General features: G+C 42.9%; 1 long non-coding RNA gene across 1 annotated transcript; it reads right to left on the reverse strand.

The window, feature by feature from the left end:
* Nucleotides 1–4016: 4016 nt before the first annotated feature.
* Nucleotides 4017–22058, reverse strand: LOC119166927 (uncharacterized). Its single transcript, XR_012884413.1, has 24 exons — nucleotides 18449–22058; nucleotides 18013–18067; nucleotides 17792–17846; nucleotides 17571–17625; nucleotides 17353–17404; nucleotides 9918–9972; nucleotides 9697–9751; nucleotides 9467–9530; nucleotides 9249–9300; nucleotides 9028–9082; nucleotides 8807–8861; nucleotides 8586–8640; nucleotides 8365–8419; nucleotides 8144–8198; nucleotides 7914–7977; nucleotides 7696–7747; nucleotides 7475–7529; nucleotides 7245–7308; nucleotides 7027–7078; nucleotides 6806–6860; nucleotides 6585–6639; nucleotides 6364–6418; nucleotides 6143–6197; nucleotides 4017–5723 (listed from the first exon to the last, which is right to left on the reverse strand). It is a non-coding gene; the product is annotated as an uncharacterized LOC119166927 (long non-coding RNA).
* Nucleotides 22059–22061: the final 3 nt, after the last annotated feature.

Genomic DNA, 22061 nt, shown 5'->3' on the forward strand with positions numbered 1-22061 from the left:
TTGATGTCGGGAAAGCAATCGCGTTAATACGACTTTAAAAGCGTTTTAAAACAGCGAAGGAACAACCTGTCGTCGCATAACGCGATTAGCATAACGAGTGGGCCGTCCAATGCTCCAATCCATTACAAAAGTAGAGTGTCTAGTACACTCTAACAAAAGCTTGTACTTGTACACCTTTTAACTGTGGTGCATACCCACTGCAGGCGTAATTCTTCATCGTGGTCAGCCACGGCATGAACATTTGGCACAAGATTCCTTGCAAGTGTTTAGGGGATACCGCGCTTCTCAGAAGAATGACAAAAGGTTGCATAGCGAATATCAGCCTACTACTACCCCCCAAAAAATGTTTTATTAATGTCATAGTGGGTATCAAGCAAGTGCGCTTGCAGTAGTTACCGAATGAGTGTTTTGAAAAGGCTCCGAAAGGCCGCTCTTCTAGTTTTCGCTGTGACTGTCCTGCACCTACCACGCAGTCCTGGCGTTTACGTTTTTTTTTTCTTCACCAGTGCCTTCCATACCACACAGCCTGTCAAGTTCGAAGTACAGTAAGTTTCCAGCACTTCCGGATCTCTTGCAGAGACATCGGAATTATAAGTACTCTAATATGAGCGGCGCAAATCTATAGCAAAAAAAAAAAGAAAAAAGAAAGAAAAAAAAAAACTGCCCATGTGGAAATATATAGATGCCCAAGCATCGACTTTGCCTTTCGTACACCTTGGGCCAAAATTCCCAAATGAGCGCGCATTTACATCAAAGTGCAGAACTATTTTTTTTTTCTCTCGCCACGTGCAAGCTTCGACAACAGTGCGGCAGCCTTTTCGACCATACGAAGGAGTGCCGTGGTGCAGAGAATGGAGCGGGCCACGCCCACTTCTGGAAACACGCTATCTCTGTCCGACTGGGACAGCCGGGGAGAAACCCGCCGTGCGCACACCATCTCTGAGGCCATAGAGGAACCATCGTGTTTTCGCCGTTACCAGCGAAATGGCGCCATGAGCACGCCTCGCCAGATCGTCACGACGCGGCGGCGCGCGCTCATCTCCCACGCGTCGTTTGCTTAGCGGAGAGGGGAGAAAGTAAGATGCTAACGGGTGCGTGCGCTTATCTCCCGGTAGAGAGAATCGGTAGAGAGAATCGTAGGCTTTGGGCTTTCACCGGAACTATATTGTAGTTACCGGGCGCACAAGGGTCCCTGCACTCGTTGCACAGTTTCAGTTTGCGAAAAGGGCACGCTTTTCAGACATAGCGAAGTAACAACTGAGATGCTTATACGCGTGAGCAACATGGGGCACATTTCTATCTGCTTGCCATTCTTCACGTGACATTTCAATTTGTTGCTATCGCATTCATTGCTTCGCGTTTGCGGCAAACCTGCGACTTTTTTTCGTGTATGTAATGCACATAGACATTCCGGGAATTGCTGTTCTTGAGTCGAATAGTCGAGAAACGCCAGGAGAGAATAATGTGCTCTTTTTCTTTTTTCAGAGGCCGGTGAGAGCCCCATAAGCATATGTACACAATATGCCGAAAATCACATATTTATAAAACATCAGAAGAAGCTTTACAAATTTGTAAACCTGCAGTGAAAAGGTATCACAGTACTATAATAAAAAGACACTACTGGAGCGTATCAATCGGACAATTAGACACATGGGGAAATATTACAACGCCACTAAGGCTGCTACAGAAGTCCTATAAGTGGTACATCTCAGAACTATGTATAATAAATAACTTGTGTGAGCGTTAGGTGTTTGTTTAGGTGCATAAGTTTGCGGGGGGACTCCAGTGCCGACAGCGATATTGGCAGTTTTCATGTGATGCCATAGTCCGGCCACAGGCACACACACTTATGAAAATGTGGTTAAACCAATGTCTTTGCATTATTGTGGTTAAACCGACAAGCCCAACTAAGGTGTGTCCGTGGCTAAGCACGTCGCAAAAAGCGCTTGCGTTCCTGCACACCGGCGTGCGGTCTTGAAATGCGTGCGCGGTGGTTAAACTGGCGCGCCCGCTGGATGCACTTTTAGGGGCGAAGCTCCTTCAGCCTAGCGTCATGCGTCCTAGATGTATGTAGTAGTAGGTACCCACCTCTCATTTAGTCCTCGGAATGTCCGCTGGATGGCAGTACTTGTATATAATGAATATATAATGAAAAGATGCAAGATGGCGAGTGTTCACTAGATAAACGGACAGACAGACAAGACAGACGGATGATTCACGGTTTACCAATAAACCATCCGAAGCTTCGCCTCACTCATCATCATTCACTTCGTGGATATGCTGTGATTTTTTTCATCCAGCGCCGTGACAATAGTCAGTGGGGGGGCAACAACGCGCTCTTGTGCAAACTGCCCTGCTGTGTATACTCGGCTTTCATAATATCATTGCCAATAAAGCTGTCAGTTCTCATTAGTATTGTGTCTAACTAGAGGCGTAGGCAGATATTTTTTTCAGGGGGGGGGGGGGGGGGCACCCCTCCATCTCAAGTGGGGGCCGGGCAGGCAGATGTGGTCTCATTTTGCGGTCTGTATGCTATGGCACAAAAAAAGAAAGCCGGGGGAGAGAGCTCGAAGTGCCACCCCCTGGCTATACCACTGTGTCTACACAAAAGAATGAGCCTTTAAAGGGTCAGTCAACACGCACAGACATATTTTTTACACCCCACAAAAAAAGCTCGGCAATTCGTAGAGGAGACCGAGGCAATTATGTTTCCCGAATATTACAGCGCATAGCTTCCATTTCAAAAAACAACTGCCGCGCTCCTGTCCTATGCCTGACCAATTCTCTTTTTATGCGCAGTCACCCATTGGGGACTTGACGAAGGATTGTGGGCTACGGCACCCACCTGCATCGGCTTCTGGTTCAAGATGCCGTGCCGCAGTATGGGCAATTTCGCCAGTGCCGTCGCTTTCTGCCGGCTCCACAGAGCAGTGCCCTTTTCTCACAAATTGCTTCATAATACTTTGCTGAGCTATGCAGCTTAGTTGAATAACAAATGCAGTCACTACGAGATAGTTATAACCGTGCGGCGGTCATTTCTTTATTCAAGTAGCACGCACCTCCAGACAAATGCTTGCTGTTTTTCAGCCTTAGTCAGTATAAGTCGGCCTTATATATTGCAATGACCCCCTTCCCTCCCCAAAAACCCTGCACATGCCTTTGTCGGCGACTGGTATGCACTTTACGCATTAAAACACACGGGCGTGATTAGAAAACTCCCTTAAGTCAATCCCGCTGCTCTTCAAGACACACATTTGTTCCCCTCCCCCATTTTTATATGCGGAAACGGATGCTGTGCTCACATGTACGCACCGTAGACAGGCTGGCGAATGCGGCACCGGCAGTGTTATTAAGGTTAATGAATGCGTGAGAAAAAGTATAAACTGCTCTGTCGCAAAGACAAGCTGCCACGAATCCGTCATATACAATTTCAAGCTATAGATACTTCTGGCAAGAGTGTTTTTCTCCTACCAATAGACTGAACCGCTAGTGTCATCCACCGTGTCGTCGGTGGATGACACTAGCGGTGATACTTTCACGAATTTCAAAGCCAAATTAAATGTATATTCATTTTTATTGCAAAAAGCATGCTTATTACCACTGATGTGCTAATAATCTCATTTTCACCGCGATCAAAAGTTTTTCTGAGTGGTAGACAGTCCCTTTAGGCTCTGACAGGTGGCTGACAAATGACTTTGCAGTATAGGAGTGACTGTGCAGGCAGGCCCCCAGACAAAGAAACCACGAGGAGACTATCAGTGTCATATGTTGCATTAGCAGTAAAATGATGAAAGCACCTACCATGGTGTCCTTTATCTACAAGGGCAATAAGTTTTGCTGCCCCTAACGCCACCTGGTAAGTAAGAGCACTACTGACTGTTTAGTCCAGTGTTTGTAAAAGTGTGGCTTTAAGCTTGTCAAAATAATACTGCAGTTGTGAGTAGGGCCGCTACATCAGTCATCAGTAGGGTTACGTCAAGTTCAAGTACACATCCGAAGAAAGACCCGTGTCAAAATCACCACACTTCTGGTCATTTATTTAAAGAAAAACTTCCTTAAAAATAGCAGTCACTTTAACAGAGGGTGCTGACATTAAAACCTATGGGTACCTGCAGAAAAATGTAGACTTTTTAGGGGCGAAGCTCCTTAGGGCGTGGGCTGTGCGTCCCCTGTAGCCTGTATGTAGCCACCTCTAGTTTAGTTCTTGCAGTGTTCACTAGATGGCGGTACCGTCCCCTGTATGTAGCCACCTCTAGTTTAGTTCTTGCAGTGTTCACTAGATGGCGGTACCGTCTCCTGTATGTAGCCACCTCTCGTTTAGTTCATGTAGTGTTTACTAGATGGTGGTACTTGTAGCTGATGATGAAAAGATGCAAGATGTTATAAACTAGAAAGCGGTACTTGTAGTTGATGAAAGACGCGAGATAGGAAAAAATAGGATAGGATAAAATAGGAATGATGTCACATATGGCGCATGTCATTGGTTGAAGGCAATCATTCGATTTAGTGCGGCGACGTACGCTAGGGGGAGCAATGTAATAAAATCGAGTGGGCAACAAAGATTGTTCTAAAAAATAAGGCTGACAAAATACCGTAGGTTGGGCAACACACGGTGTGGCACGGCAATATGCATGCAGCTTTACAGCTTGAAGGATCAATGGCATTGTGTCTTCTGGGAAGGCCACACCTGCAGGTGCTGAGATGTCTCGGTGTGTCCACCAAGCTCACACCCAGATTGGAAATCCTTCCAAAAGCCCTACGCGACAAGGGGAAAACACCCTACCACCAAAATCGCTACCTTCAAGCATGGGGATGACCAAAAAATGACAAACTGCGGGGCACAACATATGCATACAGATGGTATTTTCTCGTACAACTGAGAAAATGTCATAGTAAGTGATTAATAAGTGATGTGTGCCTACATGACTAGAGTACACAGTATTAAACCTGCACAAAGATACCACTTGCACATGTAACATCCTTTGACTGCCCATTCAAACTTTTTCATCTTACAGTTCACAAAACCATATCATTTGACATGTGCATACATTACCACGTGACTTGAAAATCAGTAAAACACTAGGAGCAGAACTGGAGGGAGTTGATGGCCGCCCACTCTTTCAATGTTTTAGGGACACCTATAGGAACAAGCTTGCCCGTGTCTTCGCAAGCAGAAGAAAAATATTACAACTTGTCGTTAGGCTAGTTGGTAATCAGTCATTAGGTAAGTTAATTTAGCACAATTTGTAAATGCCTTGAAACACTCCCATAGTCACACACCCTTCCCCTCAAGAAACACACACCAGACACAGCACTGATAACATGCTGACTGCTGCTTTCGTAACCATTGCAACTGTGTTACGGAATAACTCACACTGCAGTCAAAATAAATATTTTCCTCATAAAAAAAGCACATGAAATAGTGGAAAGATAAAACCTACTCTTACTAGAAAATGGGTAGAAGCACAGTCATCCACTGGCACCATTACGATAGCCCTTAATCAGCAATGTTACATTCTTAAATAAGCACAAAGTAAAGAAACCAGCAACAATTCACAGCCACTGATATAGTCAAAATAGCGTGTAATATTTCACTGCACAGTCAAATTAAGCTTTCTCCTCATAGGAAACCCTACGTGAATGGTGGAAAGTTAAACACCACGCTTACCTGAAAATGGGTAGAAGCACTGCCATCCACGGGAACCATTACAATAGCCCTTCATCTGTAATGTTACATTCTTGGATGAGCACAAGGTGAAAAAACGAGCACTAATTTACAAGCCACTGATATAGTCAGAATAGCGTATAATATTTCACTGCACAGTCGAATGAAGTGTTCTGCTCATAAGAAAGCTTAAGTGAATGATATGATTGATATGTCGGGTTTAACGTCCCAAAACCACCATATGATTATGAGAAACGGCGTAGTGGAGGGCTCCGGAAATTTCGACCACCTGGGGTTCTTTAACGTGCACCCAAATCTGAGCACACGGGCCTACAACATTTCCGCCTCCATCGGAAATGCAGCCGCCGCAGCCGGGATTTGAACCCGCGGCCTGCGGGTCAGCAGCCGAGTACCTTAGCCACTAGACCACCGCGGCGGGGCTTAAGTGAATGGTCGAACTTTATAGGCCGCTCTTACCTGAAAATGGGTAGAAGCACTGCCATCCACAGGGATCATTGCAATAGCCCTTCATCTGTAAAGTTACATTCTCGGATAAGCACAAGGTGAAAAAACGAGCACTAATTCGCAGCCACTGATATAGTCAGAATAGCGTATAATATTTCACTGCACAGTCGAATTAAGTGTTCTCCTCATAAGAAACCTTAAGTGAATGGTCGAACTTTATAGGCCGCTCTTACCTGAAAATGGGTAGAAGCACTGCCATCCACAAAAATCATTGCGTTAGCCCTTCATCTGAAATGTTATATTCTTAGATAAGCACAAGGTGAAGAAAGGAGCATTAATTCACAGATGCTGATATAGTCAGAATAGCGTATAATTTTTCACTGCACAGTCAAATTAAGTGTTCTCCTCATAAGAAACGCTATGTGGATCGTGGAAGGTTAAACACCATGCTTACCTGAAAATGGGTAGAAGCACTGTCATCCACAGGGACCATCAAGATAGCCCTTCATCTGCAATGTTACATTCTTAGATAAGCACAAGGTGAATAAACGGGCATCGATTCACAGCCACTGATATAGTCAGAATAGCGTATAATTTTTCACTGCACAGTCAAATTAAGTGTTCTCCTCATAAGAAACCCTGTGTGAATGGTGGAATGTTAAAGGCCGCGCTTACTTGAAAATGGGTAGAAGCACTGCCATCCACAGGAACCATTACGATAGCCCTTCATCTGTAATGTTACATTCTTGGATGAGCACAAGGTGAAAAAACGAGCACTAATTCGCAGCCACTGATATAGTCAGAATAGCGTATAATATTTCACTGCACAGTCGAATTAAGTGTTCTCCTCATAAGAAACCTTAAGTGAATGGTCGAACTTTATAGGCCGCTCTTACCTGAAAATCGGTAGCACTGCCATCCACAGGGATCATTGCGATAGCCCTTCACCTGAAATGTTATATTCTTAAATAAGCAGAAGGTGAAAAAACGAGCACTGATTCACAGACGCTTATATAGTCAGAATAGCGTATAGTATTTCACTGCACAGTCAAATTAAGTGTTCTCCTCATAAGAAACCCTATGTGGATCGTGGAAGGTTAAACACCGTGCTTACCTGAAAATCCTGAAAATGGGTAGAAGCACTGTCATCCACAGGGACCATTAAGATAGCCCTTCATCTGCAATGTTACATTCTTAGATAAGCACAAGGTGAATAAACGGGCACCGATTCACAGCCACTCATAGAGTCAGAATAGCGTATAATTTTTCAGTGCACAGTCAAATTAAGTGTTCTCCTCATAAGAAACCCTGTGTGAATGGTGGAATGTTAAAGGCCGCGCTTACTTGAAAATGGGTAGAAGCACTGCCATCCACAGGAACCATTACGATAGCCCTTCATCTGTAATGTTACATTCTTGGATGAGCACAAGGTGAAAAAACGAGCACTAATTCGCAGCCACTGATATAGTCAGAATAGCGTATAATATTTCACTGCACAGTCGAATTAAGTGTTCTCCTCATAAGAAACCTTAAGTGAATGGTCGAACTTTATAGGCCGCTCTTACCTGAAAATCGGTAGCACTGCCATCCACAGGGATCATTGCGATAGCCCTTCACCTGAAATGTTATATTCTTAAATAAGCAGAAGGTGAAAAAACGAGCACTGATTCACAGACGCTTGTATAGTCAGAATAGCGTATAGTATTTCACTGCACAGTCAAATTAAGTGTTCTCCTCATAAGAAACCCTATGTGGATCGTGGAAGGTTAAACACCGTGCTTACCTGAAAATCCTGAAAATGGGTAGAAGCACTGTCATCCACAGGGACCATTAAGATAGCCCTTCAGCTGCAATGTTACATTCTTAGATAAGCACAAGGTGAATAAACGGGCACCGATTCACAGCCACTCATATAGTCAGAATAGCGTATAATTTTTCACTGCACAGTCAAATTAAGTGTCCTCCTCATAAGAAACCCTGTGTGAATGGTGGAATGTTAAAGGCTGCGCTTACTTGGAAATGGGTAGAAGCACTGCCATCCACAGGAACCATTACGATAGCCCTTAATCTGTAACGTTACATTCTTGGATGAGCACAAGGTGAAAAAACGAGCACTAATTCGCAGCCACTGATATAGTCAGAATAGCGTATAATATTTCACTGCACAGTCGAATTAAGTGTTCTCCTCATAAGAAACCTTAAATGAATGGTCGAACTTTATAGGCCGCTCTTACTTGAAAATGGGTAGATGCACTGCCATCCACAGGGATCACTGCGTTAGCCCTTCATCTGAAATGTTATATTCTTAGATAAGCACAAGGTGAAAAAACGAACACTAATTCGCAGCCACTGATATAGTCAGAATAGCGTATAATATTTCACTGCACAGTCGAATTAAGTGTTCTCCTCATAAGAAACCTTAAGTGAATGGTCGAACTTTATAGGCCGCTCTTACCTGAAAATGGGTAGAAGCACTGCCATCCACAGGGATCATTGCGTTAGCCCTTCATCTGAAATGTTATATTCTTAGATAAGCACAAGGTGAAGAAAGGAGCATTAATTCACAGATGCTGATATAGTCAGAATAGCGTATAATTTTTTACTGCACAGTCAAATCAAGTGTTCTCCTCATAAGAAACCCTATGTGGATCGTGGAAGGTTAAACACCGTGCTTACCTGAAAATGGGTAGAAGCACTGTCATCCACAGGGACCATTAAGATAGCCCTTCATCTGCAATGTTACATTCTTAGATAAGCACAAGGTGAATAAACGGGCACCGATTCACAGTCACTGATATAGTCAGAATAGCGTATAATATTTCACTGCAAAGTCGAATGAAGTGTTCTCCTCATAAGAAACCTTAAGTGAATGGTCGAACTTTATAGGCCGCTCTTACCTGAAAATGGGTAGAAGCACTGCCATCCACAGGGATCATTGCAATAGCCCTTCATCTGTAAAGTTACATTCTCAGATGAGCACGAGGTGAAAAAACGAGCACTAATTCGCAGCCACTAATATAGTCAGAATAGCGTATAATATTTCACTGCACAGTCGAATTAAGTGTTCTCCTCATAAGAAACCTTAAGTGAATGGTCGAACTTTATAGGCCGCTCTTACCTGAAAATCAGTAGCACTGCCATCCACAGGGATCATTGCGATAGCCCTTTACCTGAAATGTTATATTCTTAAATAAGCAGAAGGTGAAAAAACGAGCACTGATTCACAGACGCTTATATAGTCAGAATAGCGTATAGTATTTCACTGCACAGTCAAATTAAGTGTTCTCCTCATAAGAAACCCTATGTGGATTGTGGAAGGTTAAACACCGTGCTTACCTGAAAATCCTGAAAATGGGTAGAAGCACTGTCATCCACAGGGACCATTAAGATAGCCCTTCATCTGCAATTTTACATTCTTAGATAAGCACAAGGTGAATAAATGGGCACCGATTCACAGCCACTGATATAGTCAGAATAGCGTATAATTTTTCACTGCACAGTCAAATTAAGTGTTCTCCTCATAAGAAACCATGTGTGAATGGTGGAATGTTAAAGGCCGCGCTTACTTGAAAATGGGTAGAAGCACTGCCATCCACAGGAACCATTACGATAGCCCTTCATCTGTAACGTTACAATTTTGGGTGAGCACAAGGTGAAAAAACGAGCACTAGTTCCCAGCCACTGATATAGTCAGAATAGCGTATAATATTTCACTGCACAGTCAAATTAAGTGTTCTGCTCATAAGAAACCTTGAGTGAGTGGTCGAATTTTATAGGCCGCTCTTACCTTAAGATGGGTAGAAGCACTGCCATCCACAGGGACTACTACGATAGCCCTTCATCTGTAACGTTACAATCTTGGATGAGCACAAGGTGAAAAAAACGAGCACTATACTCCGTTTCATACATCATGTGCAACGCTGTCAAAGCTAGCGCTCTTGTTTGCGGTGTGTACTGCCGCGACCAAAAAGTAGTGCGTCGCTTGGGGTGTACGAGAATCAATAAATGCTTCTCGGGAAACTTCTAAGCATACATATTTGTCATCAGGTTAAAAAACAAACGCCTGTGTTGTTGGATAAACAATCCAAATATGCGAGTTGGTAATTTATGTTTGTCGCTTTCGTATCAGGTTTTCGCTCTCCGCGCGACCCGCGCCGCCGTTTTTTTTTTATTTGTTGTGGCAGCTTCGAAAAAATGGCGTCCAGCTCTGCGTCCTCGACCACCTCTCCTGCGCGAATTTTTTCGAAGCTTCGCACATCAAAGCTGTCAAAGCACGCCAAGCAAGTAATTGCAAATGTGTACGCCCGTACCAGGATGCGTTTCCCGGAGAAATCTGTGCGGGAAGTGCTGAGTGTTGTGAGCGAGGACACCGAAATATCTCCCCGTACCGTGGCGAAATTGAAGGCGGAGCGTCTGCGTGGGCCTTTGGTGTCACCGAAAAAACGAGCTTGCGAGGTGAATATTTTGAGCTCGCGAACCGTCAAACATGACAGCTTGACAATCCATGCCATCCGTCTGAAAGTGCACAGCATGTACGCCAAGAGGGAGATCCCAACACTGGACAGTGTGATAAGGGCTGTCAACGAAGACGACGACTTGCCGAACTTCACGAAAACCACCTTGTGGAGGCTAATGAAGGACATCGACCTTTGCTAAGAGAAAACGGAATCTTGCGCTAATCGAGCGCAGTGACATCATTGCCTGGCGTCGCAGGTACTTGCGGGCGATCAAGAAATTCCGAGGACAGGGCCGGTGGGAACCGTTATTTTCATATTTCCTTACGCAGCACATGTAGATTTCCTTGATATAACACTTGATGTTAGCATTGCAACTTTATAATGGTAATGGAGAGTATTACATATGAATTACAACCTGGAAAAAAGAAAACGGTTAAGCAAGGTAATTGCTTACAGGTCGCATTTCACGACTTTTGTTTTTGTTGGGTGGGGGTATTTGCCTCAATCGGTGAGAGTTATTCGCTAAATCTCTGCCGTTTGGTGCAATAAGCGCTCATTCCCGTGAAAGATGCGAGTTACTGACAGCATTGTTGGGAATTTCAGTGTCTATTTTTGTTTCCATTCGTGCAAAATGATAGCGACGGCCAATGAATTCTTACCGAATACCGCATGTGTGACATGTGAACTTGCCATGAATCAGAACCGACGGCCAAATGCCACCTACGTGCCGAATTAAAGCCCGACTGAAGAAAGCACTGACGCCGACCGTTTTTTTTCCTCGATTGACGCTAAGCAGCTGTTTACGAAAGAGCAGTCAGCATATGAGTGGGTAACGAAGAAAATAGAATATGCATATGAATGCTTTTTGTACTTTTTGCTCAAGTTGTCCTTTGCAGTATTTTCGACTATGGTCATGGCAAGACTCAAGCTGCTGCTGTGGGTATGTTTACTTGTGTGCGCTAACTCGTGCGCTCGTTCGTTTTGCTTTGTACAGGTGCATCATCTACTTGGATGAAACATGGGTCAACGCAGGGCACACGAAGGAGTACGTTTGGCAGGAAACGACTGTGAAGTCATCGCAAGATGCCTTCCTCAAAGGTCTGATGACAGGATTGGCTGCACCCTCGGGCGAAGGGGCCCGTTTGATCCTCGTACATGCTAGCAGCAGTGCAACTGGTTTCATCGAAGGAGCTGCTGACTACTTCTGAGCAAAAAAGGGGGGCAGCGCTGACTACCACTCTGAGATGGATGGCAGATACTTTGAGGAGTGGTTCACCGACAAGCTTTTGCCAAACATTCCGCCTAATAGCGTTATTGTCATGGACAATGCGCCATACCACAGCGTAGCTCTTGAGAAAGCACCTACCAAGTCGACGCGCAAAGCTGATATTCAGCTTTGGCTCACAAAGAAAGGTGTTCCATGGTCAGAGGACATGGTGAGAGCTGAACTGCTGGAACTTCCCCAAAAGGTCAACACACCCAGTATTGTGTACCGCATCGACACTGTGGCGGCTACCCACGGCCATGAAGTGCTTCGTGTACCACCATACCACTGCGAGTTAAACCCAATCGAGCTTGTTTGGAGCCAGGTAAAGGGGTACATCGCAGCACGGAATACGGGTTTCACTTTGGCTGAAGTAGAGAAGCTTCTGCCAGAAGCACTGGCATCTGTAAAACAGGAAAAGTGGCAAAACTGCTGCGCGCATGTAGAGCAAGTTGAAGCTGAAGCATGGGAACGGGACATGATTGTGGATAGTGAAATCGAACCACTTGTCTTCTGCATTTGTGATTCGTGCAACTCCTCCTCCGATGAGTCGGGTGCTCAGTTCAGTGATGACGAGTTGAGTGGCATTGAAGAACTTTGCTGGCTTTCGAGGAATGTGCGGCCTGTCAGTGGTGGCTTTGTTCACGAGGGTCGACTGGTTGAGCTGGATTGTGGACACCTTTCTAGCGAACCTGCTGAGCTCATTCCCCAAGAAGGCTGTGTCATTATGACAAAGCAAAGAGTGCTTCCTCATCGTGTGATTTTGTGTGTTGGTTTTAACGTCGCCAAGTGACCCGGGCTAGGAAGGACACTGCACTGTACTGCTCCCTAATAATTGCTTTATTTATGTTTTGTTGTGAAGTGCAAACGTTCGGAATGGTCACATGACCTCTGTAAAAACTTGGTATAAAAAAGGAAAAAAAAGAAGATGTCGGAACCCACCACGACATTGGCCAGAGGTGCTCTTCTGTAAATAAAGTTTGCGTTTTTTAAACCACAAAAGTCGTCATCCGTTTGGAATATTGGTCCATCGCACGCAATGAGTATTGCCCCTGGATTTATGTATGTATGGAACAAATCTCCAACTTTTTGAACCAGTACAACTTTTGGGCACTGAATTACCTTATACCATAAAGATTTTCTCAACCGAGAAAAACAGGCCATATCCAGGTTTTTATAAAAAAAACGATTGACGCATAAATTAAAATTTAGAGTTTCTGCCGAATAACAGCCTAGCTGAAACTCTCTTTTGAACGATAAAAAAGGAACTCTTACTTGCGGGAAGGAGGATGGGTTGGAATTATACTGAAGAAATAAATCGCGAATAACAATTCACAAAAATGTTGCATATATTAAGATAGTAAACGGGCGAATACCAAGTCTAGGAAATGTTTTATGCATTTGTGTGCCAAAATCACTATTCCGAGCTACACAAATTTGCTTTCTTCCCTTTTCCCTGAATAACATATCATTCGTTACTCGCATGAAGTGCGTCGGGCTACCGTACAGTGCAGTGGAAGGTCGATTCCGCACTGTTTTGCTAAAACTGAACAGGTTTCTCTGCCGGCGGCCCGCTATAATCAATAACCTGCTGTGTGTTTAAAGAGTGGCACAGAAAAGTGGATCATCGGGGCAATGACGAAAACAAAAGTTGAAGGTGAGCACCTGTCGTTAACCCAGCCTCATTTGAGCTGCTGTGCTACCTAATCAATAAATTAACGTCATCTTACACGCAGTACTCGCTTACATCAACGAGGTAAACCGACAATGCGGTATAATCGCGACAAAATCGCCATGCTGGTCAAACCTCGGTGCCAGCTCAGCAGGTTCCGGCCCTCACACGGTATGCACAAATGAATAGATACGTGCAGTTCACTTCCGCGTGCAAGTAAGTTGAAGTTACTGAAAAAAAAAAACAAGATTTCGAAGTGAACTCGCAAAAATTATAAAAAAAATTGCACCACGTGGATTCGAACCCATGCACTTCAAAACTACGGTGAACTCTCCGGAGCGACGCGTCAGACCACTCGGCTACGAAACCGCGCGGAGCAACACCTTGGGTTTTATTTACGGACTACTTGCCTAGCCTTCACAGCGTTGCACCTGATGTATGAAACGGACTATAATTCCAAGCCACTGATATAGTCAGAATAGCGTATAATATTTCACTGCACAGTCCAACTAAGTGTTCTCCTCATAAGAAACCTTAAGAGAATGGTCGAACTTTATAGGCCGCTCTTACCTGAAAATGGGTAGAATTTATTTTATTTATTTATTTATGACATACTGCAGGCCCCACAAGGGGCCCAAGCAGGAGGGGCATAATCACTCAAGTATAAACAAACCGACAATACAAGGTAAAATACAGCAACTTCTAAAAAAAAAGAAACATACTGTCTCAATTTTCTATATGTTCAATCCCATCAATACTACAGACAACAGATATGGGCAGATCATTCCAGTCAGATATGGTGCGTGGACAGAAGGAAAATTTGAAGACATTTGTTCTGGCGCTGTAGGGGGTCAGGGATGCAGCGTGTCGATGTCGTGTACGCCGAGAAGTCAATGGCTGAATAAACTGATCAGGGCTAATGCCGAGTTTGTTGCTCTTAAGCTGGTAAAGAAATTTAAGCCTTTCTATTTTACGTCGTGCCTGCAACGTTTGGATCCCGCGCTCTTTCATGAGAGTAGTAGGCGAGTCTGATAAACGATATTTTGAGTAGATAAAGCGAACCGCTTTGCGCTGTATCATTTCAAGAGCCTGAATATTTTTTTGCTTGTGCGGGTCCCAAACTGAGCATGCGTATTCGAGTTTCGGTCTAATAATCGATGTGTATGCAAAAAGTTTAACACTTGGAGGAGCTAATTTAAGTTTGTGTCTGAGAAGGCAGAGCTTGCGAAAAGAGGACGCACAGACGTTGGAAACGTGCTGATTCCAACTTAGGTTGTTTGTAATGGTGACACCAAGGTACTTGTAACAACTGACTTCACAAAGCGGCCGTTCAGGAAGCTCATAGGAAAACAACAAGCTGTTCTTCTTTTTAGTAATTTTCATGAAGACCGATTTTTCGGCATTTAACTTCATATTCCACTTTGTGCACCATGCCTGTATGCTAAGAAGGTTAGAATTTAATTGAATTTGATCCTCGTGGCAAGTTATTTCGTTAAAAAGAATACAATCATCCGCAAATAGTCTAATTTGTACTGGGCTGGTAATCACATCAACAATATCATTAATATATATAAGAAACAAAAGAGGGCCTAGTACACTACCTTGCGGAACGCCAGATGTGACGGGTAAAGATTTGGAACATTTATCATCAATACTAACATATTGCGTGCGGTCAGATAGATAAGAAGAAATCCAGTTTGTTATAAAGGCCGGAAGTCCAATTGCCTGTAGTTTGAGCATGAGTTGCGAATGTGGAACAAGGTCAAAGGCCTTTCGAAAATCCAGGAATATTACGTCGACCTGGCCAGTCTTATCAAGGACGCCGGCAAAACTGTGAACAATAGAGGTTAATTGAGTGACAGTAGAAAATCCTTTTCTAAAACCATGTTGAAAGCAGGATAATAAACCGTTATCGTTGAGAAACTTGGAAATGTAGTTAGCTATAATATGTTCTAAAATTTTACAGCAAGATGATGTTAATGAAATGGGACGATAATTACCAGGAACCATGACATCGCCTTTTTTAAACACTGGAACAATGCGTCCGACTTTCCAATCAAAGGGTAGGACACCAGAAGATAATGATGTGTTGAAAATTGCCACAAGAAAGGGTGATAATGCTTCAGCGTAACGGGAAAGAAAAACGTTCGGTATCCCGTCAGGACCAGGTGAAGACTTAGTTTTTAGGTTAAGCATCATAGAAATCACACCAGATATAGACACAATATCAGCATTGATTCTGCAATTGGAAACAATTTGGGGCATAGGCTCATGTACTGTCGAAAATACACCGTGGAAATAAGCGTTGAAATGCTCAGCAATGTCTGCCTTATCAACGAGGAGCGCATTATCGTGACGTAATTTTTCAATAGGTTTTCTTTTGTTCGACAAGAAGTTCCAAAATTTCTGCGGAGCAGATCGAATGAAGTTCGGCAACTCGTGCTCAAAATAACTTCGTTTAGCGCTTGCTACGGCTTGATTAAGGGCTAATTGAGTGGTTTGAATGATGTCACGAGAGGACACTCCTCGCTTCAGGCGTTTTAATTTTCTTTTCAAGTGTAAAATATCCCGTGAAATCCAAGGGGTTAGCTTACGCGTCTTTTTTACCTTGTCTGGAACAAAATGTTCGATACAGTGAAGACACATGTTCTTGAAAGTATCCCACATTTGGGCAGTGTTAGAACCGTGAAAGTTGCTTAGGCGGAGTTCTAAATAATCTAATACCCCTGTCACACGGGCACTTAAAAGTCTTTTAAGTAAGCGGTCTTTTTCCGAAAAGGAGTTCCTGACAGCAGACACACGGCACAGAGCGAACTCATTTTCAGAAGCGGTCTTTTTCGTAAACGGCGTTCGTCGATCTCTTTTACGGCTCTGAATAAGTAGCCTCGAAACCAGTGGGCACCAGCAATTTTCGAGTGGTGGAAAAAAAAGAGCGAATGCTTATTTTTCCGTCATCAAAACTCTTTGTAAAAACAAATTTCATATCCTGCAGAAGGTGTAATGAACTCTTGTAATGGTTATTTCGTTTTCTAGTCTCGTAAGCAGCTACAACGCGTCGGCAATATCACGTGGTGACGCTCGGTCTTGCGCTGCTTTATCCTCTCCTTGGCGGCTTTTGCAGCGTCTGCCTCGCTTTCCAGAGCGAGAAGGCAGGCCGTGAGGCTTGCGATCCTCGCTTTTTCTCCCGTACGGTCGCCCATAACGTGTCGAGAGCAGTCGAGAGCAGCGAAAAACAAATACGGTAAATAAAAGCACAGTGGTGCCAGACGGACTTGTGCACGTCGCTAGTTATGGGAATGCTTCCTTATCTAGTGCAAAAACATTCACATCGGTGTTTCTTCATCTCTTATTCTTAAACTTATTTGAAGAAACGAGCAGTGCAACAAGTCTTTAATTTGTACATCGTGGTACATCGTTTAATTTTCATTGCTTCTCTTTTAACTGCTAGCGCCACGCTTTCACTAGCGTCATCGAACGAAAACACTAAAAGGAGATCGTTGCTGCCGTGTGTCTGCGCCACAAACACCTCTTTGTTAAAAGTCTTTCAACTTCGTAAAAGACCGCTTACTTAAAAGACTTTTTGCGTGCCCGTGTGACACAGGTATAACACAAATTCATCAAGAAGCACTGCCATCCACAGGGATCATTGCGTTAGCCCTTCATCTGAAATGTTATATTCTTAGATAAGCACAAGGTGAAGAAAAGAGCATTAATTCACAGATGCTGATATAGTCAGAATAGCGCATAATTTTTCACTGCACAGTCAAATTAAGTGTTCTCCTCATAAGAAACCTTAAGTGAATGGTCGAACTTTATAGGCCGCTCTTACCTGAAAATCGGTAGCACTGCCATCCACAGGGATCATTGCGATAGCCCTTCACCTGAAATGTTATATTCTTAAATAAGCACAAGGTGAAAAAACGAGCACTGATTCACAGACACTCATATAGTCAGAATAGCGTATAATATTTCACTGCACAGTCAAATTAAGTGTTTTCCTCATAAGAAACCCTATGTGGATCGTGGAAGGTTAAACACCGTGCTTACCTGAAAATGGGTAGAAGCAGTGTCATCCACAGGGACCATTAAGATAGCCTTTCATCTGCAATGTTAGATTCTTAAATAAACACAAGGTGAAGAAAGGAGCACTAATTCCCAGCCACTGATATAGTCAGAATAGCGTATAATATTTCACTGCACAGTCAAATTAAGTGTTCTCCTCATAAGAAACCCTATGTGAATGGTGGAACGTTAAACGCCGTTCTTACCTGAAAATGGGTAGAAGCACTGCCATTCACAGGGACTTTTACGAGAGCACTTTATCTGCATTGTTGGATTCTTAGATAAGCACAAGGTGAAGAAAGGAGCACTAATTCACAGACACTGATATAGTCAGAATAGCGTATAATATTTCACTGTACAGTCAAATGAAGTGTTCTCCTCATTAGAAACCCTATGTGAATGGCGGAACGTTAAAAGTCGTTCTTACCTGAAAATGGGTAGAAGCACTGTTATCCACAGGGATTATTACGATAGGCCTTCACCTGAAATGTTATATTCTTAAATAAGCACAAGGTGAAAAAACAAGCACCGATTTCCAGCCTCTGATATAGTCAGAATAGCGTATAATATTTCACTGCACAGTCAAATTAATTGTTTTTCTCATAAGAAACATTAAGTGAATGGTGGAATGTTAAATTCTGTTTTAACCAGAAAACGAATAGAAGCATTGCCATCCCCAGGAACTATTACGGTAGCCCTTCATCTGAAATGTTAGATTCTTAAATAAGCACAAAGTGAAGAAACGAGCACTTATTCACAGACATTGATATAGTCACAATAGCATTTACTTTACTGCGCATTCAAATTAAGTGTTCACACAAAGGACCTTACAAAAATTGTGAAATAATTAAGGCCACTCTTACCTGAAAATGGGTAGCAGCACTGTCATCCACAGGGACTGTTACGATAGCCCTTAATCTGCAATGTTAGATGATGTAAAGAAACAAGCACTATGCAAGCACCACTAATTATCTTTGTGGTTTTTCTCTAAGTGCAGTTGCTGCATTGGAAATCTTGACAGCTAGGGTTTAATTCATTCACTCCCATTACCAATTTCTTTTTGTTGTGGAGACATCATATTTATTTTTATGGGCAAGGTTAATCTTTGTTTTTATCAGAACTATGTCGATGTTGGCCTGCTTTTTAGCACTAAACTTTGTCATGCTCTCTTCATGCTGAGTGTGATCTTCACTCTCAGTGATATACGAAGACTAGACTGCGTTATCCACTCCTTCTGCATTCAGAAAGCTAAGACTTTGCCAACTTAGACCACATGCTCTGGTGGTGCCCCTTTTTATGGGTAGACGAAGATGTTACATCATACAAGCGGGATACTGCTACACTGTCTCGATTTGGAAGCACAATTATGGGCAGGCCAACAATACTGCGATATCGCGGGGGCTAGACCTATCTGTCCCTGTGTGAGAACGGCCTGCTGCGTGCTGGTGGGTCCAAATAGAATTTTTCGATTCAGACTCATTGCCCATTATACATCTAGCCTGTTTTCAGTTTTTTTTTTATTTGGCTTACCAACGAATGCTTCCTATTTTCATGTTTTTTTCTTGTTCATTATAATATTCTACTACTTGTTCATTATAATATTCATTTTTTACCCCACAAATCGAACTAATATCTCTCCTTTGCTACTCTCATTGTTGATGCCACAGTTGCCAACTGCTTCTTTTTCCAGTTTTTTTTTTTTTCTTTTACATTGCAGCAACCCATTACCACCACAGTATCCCAAGTGACCAACTTCTGCCACAAAGTCAAAGAAAACAGCATCTTTGAATTTGTGGCACTCGCATTTGTTCCACGACTCCAATACAATTTCGCAATGCCAAAATTCAACTGTACTGTGCTACTGTATTCTCATTTGGTATAAAAATGTAGCAGTGCTAATCGTAGTGGCAGAGACTATGAGTACAAACAGCAATACCTAGACTACTTTCATATGAAAGGACCATTTCGCACACAACTGCAACTATCGAGGTTCCGAAGTTATCTTCCCATTTGTTATTTTGAATTTTTTTTTCCGTAGCTACAGTTAAAGGGTATTTTTAGCGAATTGCGAGACCCATGGTTGAAAATCTCCAAGGGTGGGTAATGAGTAATGACTGTGCTTTTGACATGACATATTTCATTGCTTAAAGGGACACTAAAAGTGAACAGAAATGTATGTCAATGTGCAAGTTCAATGTTTGAGAACGTCTAGACCGTCAAATTTGTCCACAGCAGTGCTCTACTAATTAAAAAAGATAAATGTGCAACACAATATGCACCACAATGGGACATTTTGGAATGAGCCAAACGTCATCAAGTGTCTCAAGTCCAATCCGGAATTATTTGCTAGCACTCAAACTACTTACGATGATGTGATACATTACAAGACATAATAAATGCCACTTGCACGCTTTTATTTGATTCACACAAAAAAAAAGAACTTTTGTAACAGTGGAGAACGGTGTGAAAATGAAAACCTCTTAAAGGGGCCCTGAAACACTTTTTCAAATAACCATGGAATTATTGCCTCACGAATTCAACACCGCAAAAATTTTAAGAATTTGTCCAGTACGAGTGAAGTTACAAAGATTTGTCACACGCTGCAATTGCATTCTTTCTTCTTTCGTGCCGACGAAAGCACTGGAAGCTAAGCAGGGAAGGAAGGACCACAGGGAAACTTCATGTGAGCCCAGTGACCTTGAGAACTTTTTCTTGGAATTTTTGGCTTTTTTAATGTAATCGCATGCACATGCGTAGACAATTAGCAGCCTCCCGTGGTGGTCTCTGTAACGAGTGAGCGCGCTATGTTCGAATCTGACAATGGCTGATAGATGGGCTTGCTACGTATGATTTTTGGGTATATTGCGCGATTTCTCGAGAAGAGAAAGCAATTTTTCACTTATTTTGATAATTTATTGTGAATTCCAGGCCGCGTGATGCACTATGATATTTGGCTCGTGTGTCATCAGGAGCCTCTACTACCTATCGGCAGTGTTTTCTGACCATGCTCAATAAGTGTTGCAGGGCCCCTTTAATGGAACTGTTGCGTAAGTGGAACACCTGCCTCCGATATTAGTTTCATACTTGTATTCTGCACTCGTTTTTTTTGCTCAGTAAACAGAACTCCTGTAAAATAGGAAATATTTTGCTGGACTTCTAAGGTTTCGTGTAACGGGTCCCCTGTATGTACAACAAACCAAGCTATGTTAGTGGATGACTTCAGTGAAAATGTGACCAGCAAGTGATGCCGACCTTTCGTTGATGCTGTAAAATTGATCAATGTTACACCATATGCCTTAGTGGATGAGAAACGCCGCACTATATGCTCATGTCTTAGAGAAACTTTGATCCGTACTTTGTATGCTTTCCCAGTTCTAATTACACTAAGGACAATATGCCAGTTAAACCCGGTCACTTCTTAAATTCTGCTAGCCAACTTTTACTTGATAGCTCTAGCTGGAGTGTTTCTTAGAGGATGTTTCTCTTCATTTTTTGATATATTACGGGTAATAATATTAGTGCACACACAACTGGTGCGCTCTTTTCAACAACAAGTTCCTACGAAATGCTTGGGATTTAAAAAGTGCTCGCTAGAGGACAACACGAGTCAGCTTCTCAGGCCGGTCTTGAGAGTGCCCTACTCAGGCTCACCCGGCGATTTCCAGCATGGCCCGTACCAGAAGGTTTTGTGCTCAGCCTGATTGAGCCAGTTAGCCTTTGAGCATAAATTAGTTGTTGACAGGCACGTGTTTCAACAGGCACATTAAAACATAAAGACATAAAGAGCAAATGCACCTTTCTTTACGACAGCCTACAACATCAAGCCACCCCTCATTTTTCTACAGACATTACTTGTTCAATGAATTCTCAACAACCCAAGCCTCAATCTTCACCACGTTTAATTCAACCTCTGATTTCTGATTGAACAGTTTTGAAGATAGAAAATAAAAGCAATTGATATCTAATAAGCACAGCAAGTGTTGCTCACTAGAAATTGCTGCATTTAGGAACACTTGCAGTCAAAACCGTCCCTATGTCATATGTACTAGTTATCACGTAATGAATTACAAGCAACATAATTTCAACCATTCTAAGAGAACATTTACAACCCAATAAAGTTTATTGAAAGCATACGAATAGTGTCTGCAGTTTTAATTATGGCATGTAGGATTAACACCCACACACCAGCCATGACTTTCGCATAGACTGCGCAATAGCTGCCCTCATTTCACCCTCGTGATGTTATTATCAAACTTTCTGCAGCACCACAATAGAAGGAAGCTTGTGCCTCAGTCCTGTGCCAACTTTCTTGACAAAGAGGTTTTTGTCAAGGAAGGCAACAGCAGTCATCCTTGGCAGCTTTTACGTGGTACCCTACAATTTCTACACCACACTAAGGAGTGTCCCCAACTTGCATGCAGTAGCACCCATCAGTGCCAGTTTTCTTATGCAGAAACCTTGGCATGCAAATTAGCA

Source organism: Rhipicephalus microplus, chromosome 6, assembly GCF_043290135.1.
Source record: "Rhipicephalus microplus isolate Deutch F79 chromosome 6, USDA_Rmic, whole genome shotgun sequence".
Classification (NCBI taxonomy): Eukaryota; Metazoa; Arthropoda; class Arachnida; order Ixodida; family Ixodidae; genus Rhipicephalus; species Rhipicephalus microplus.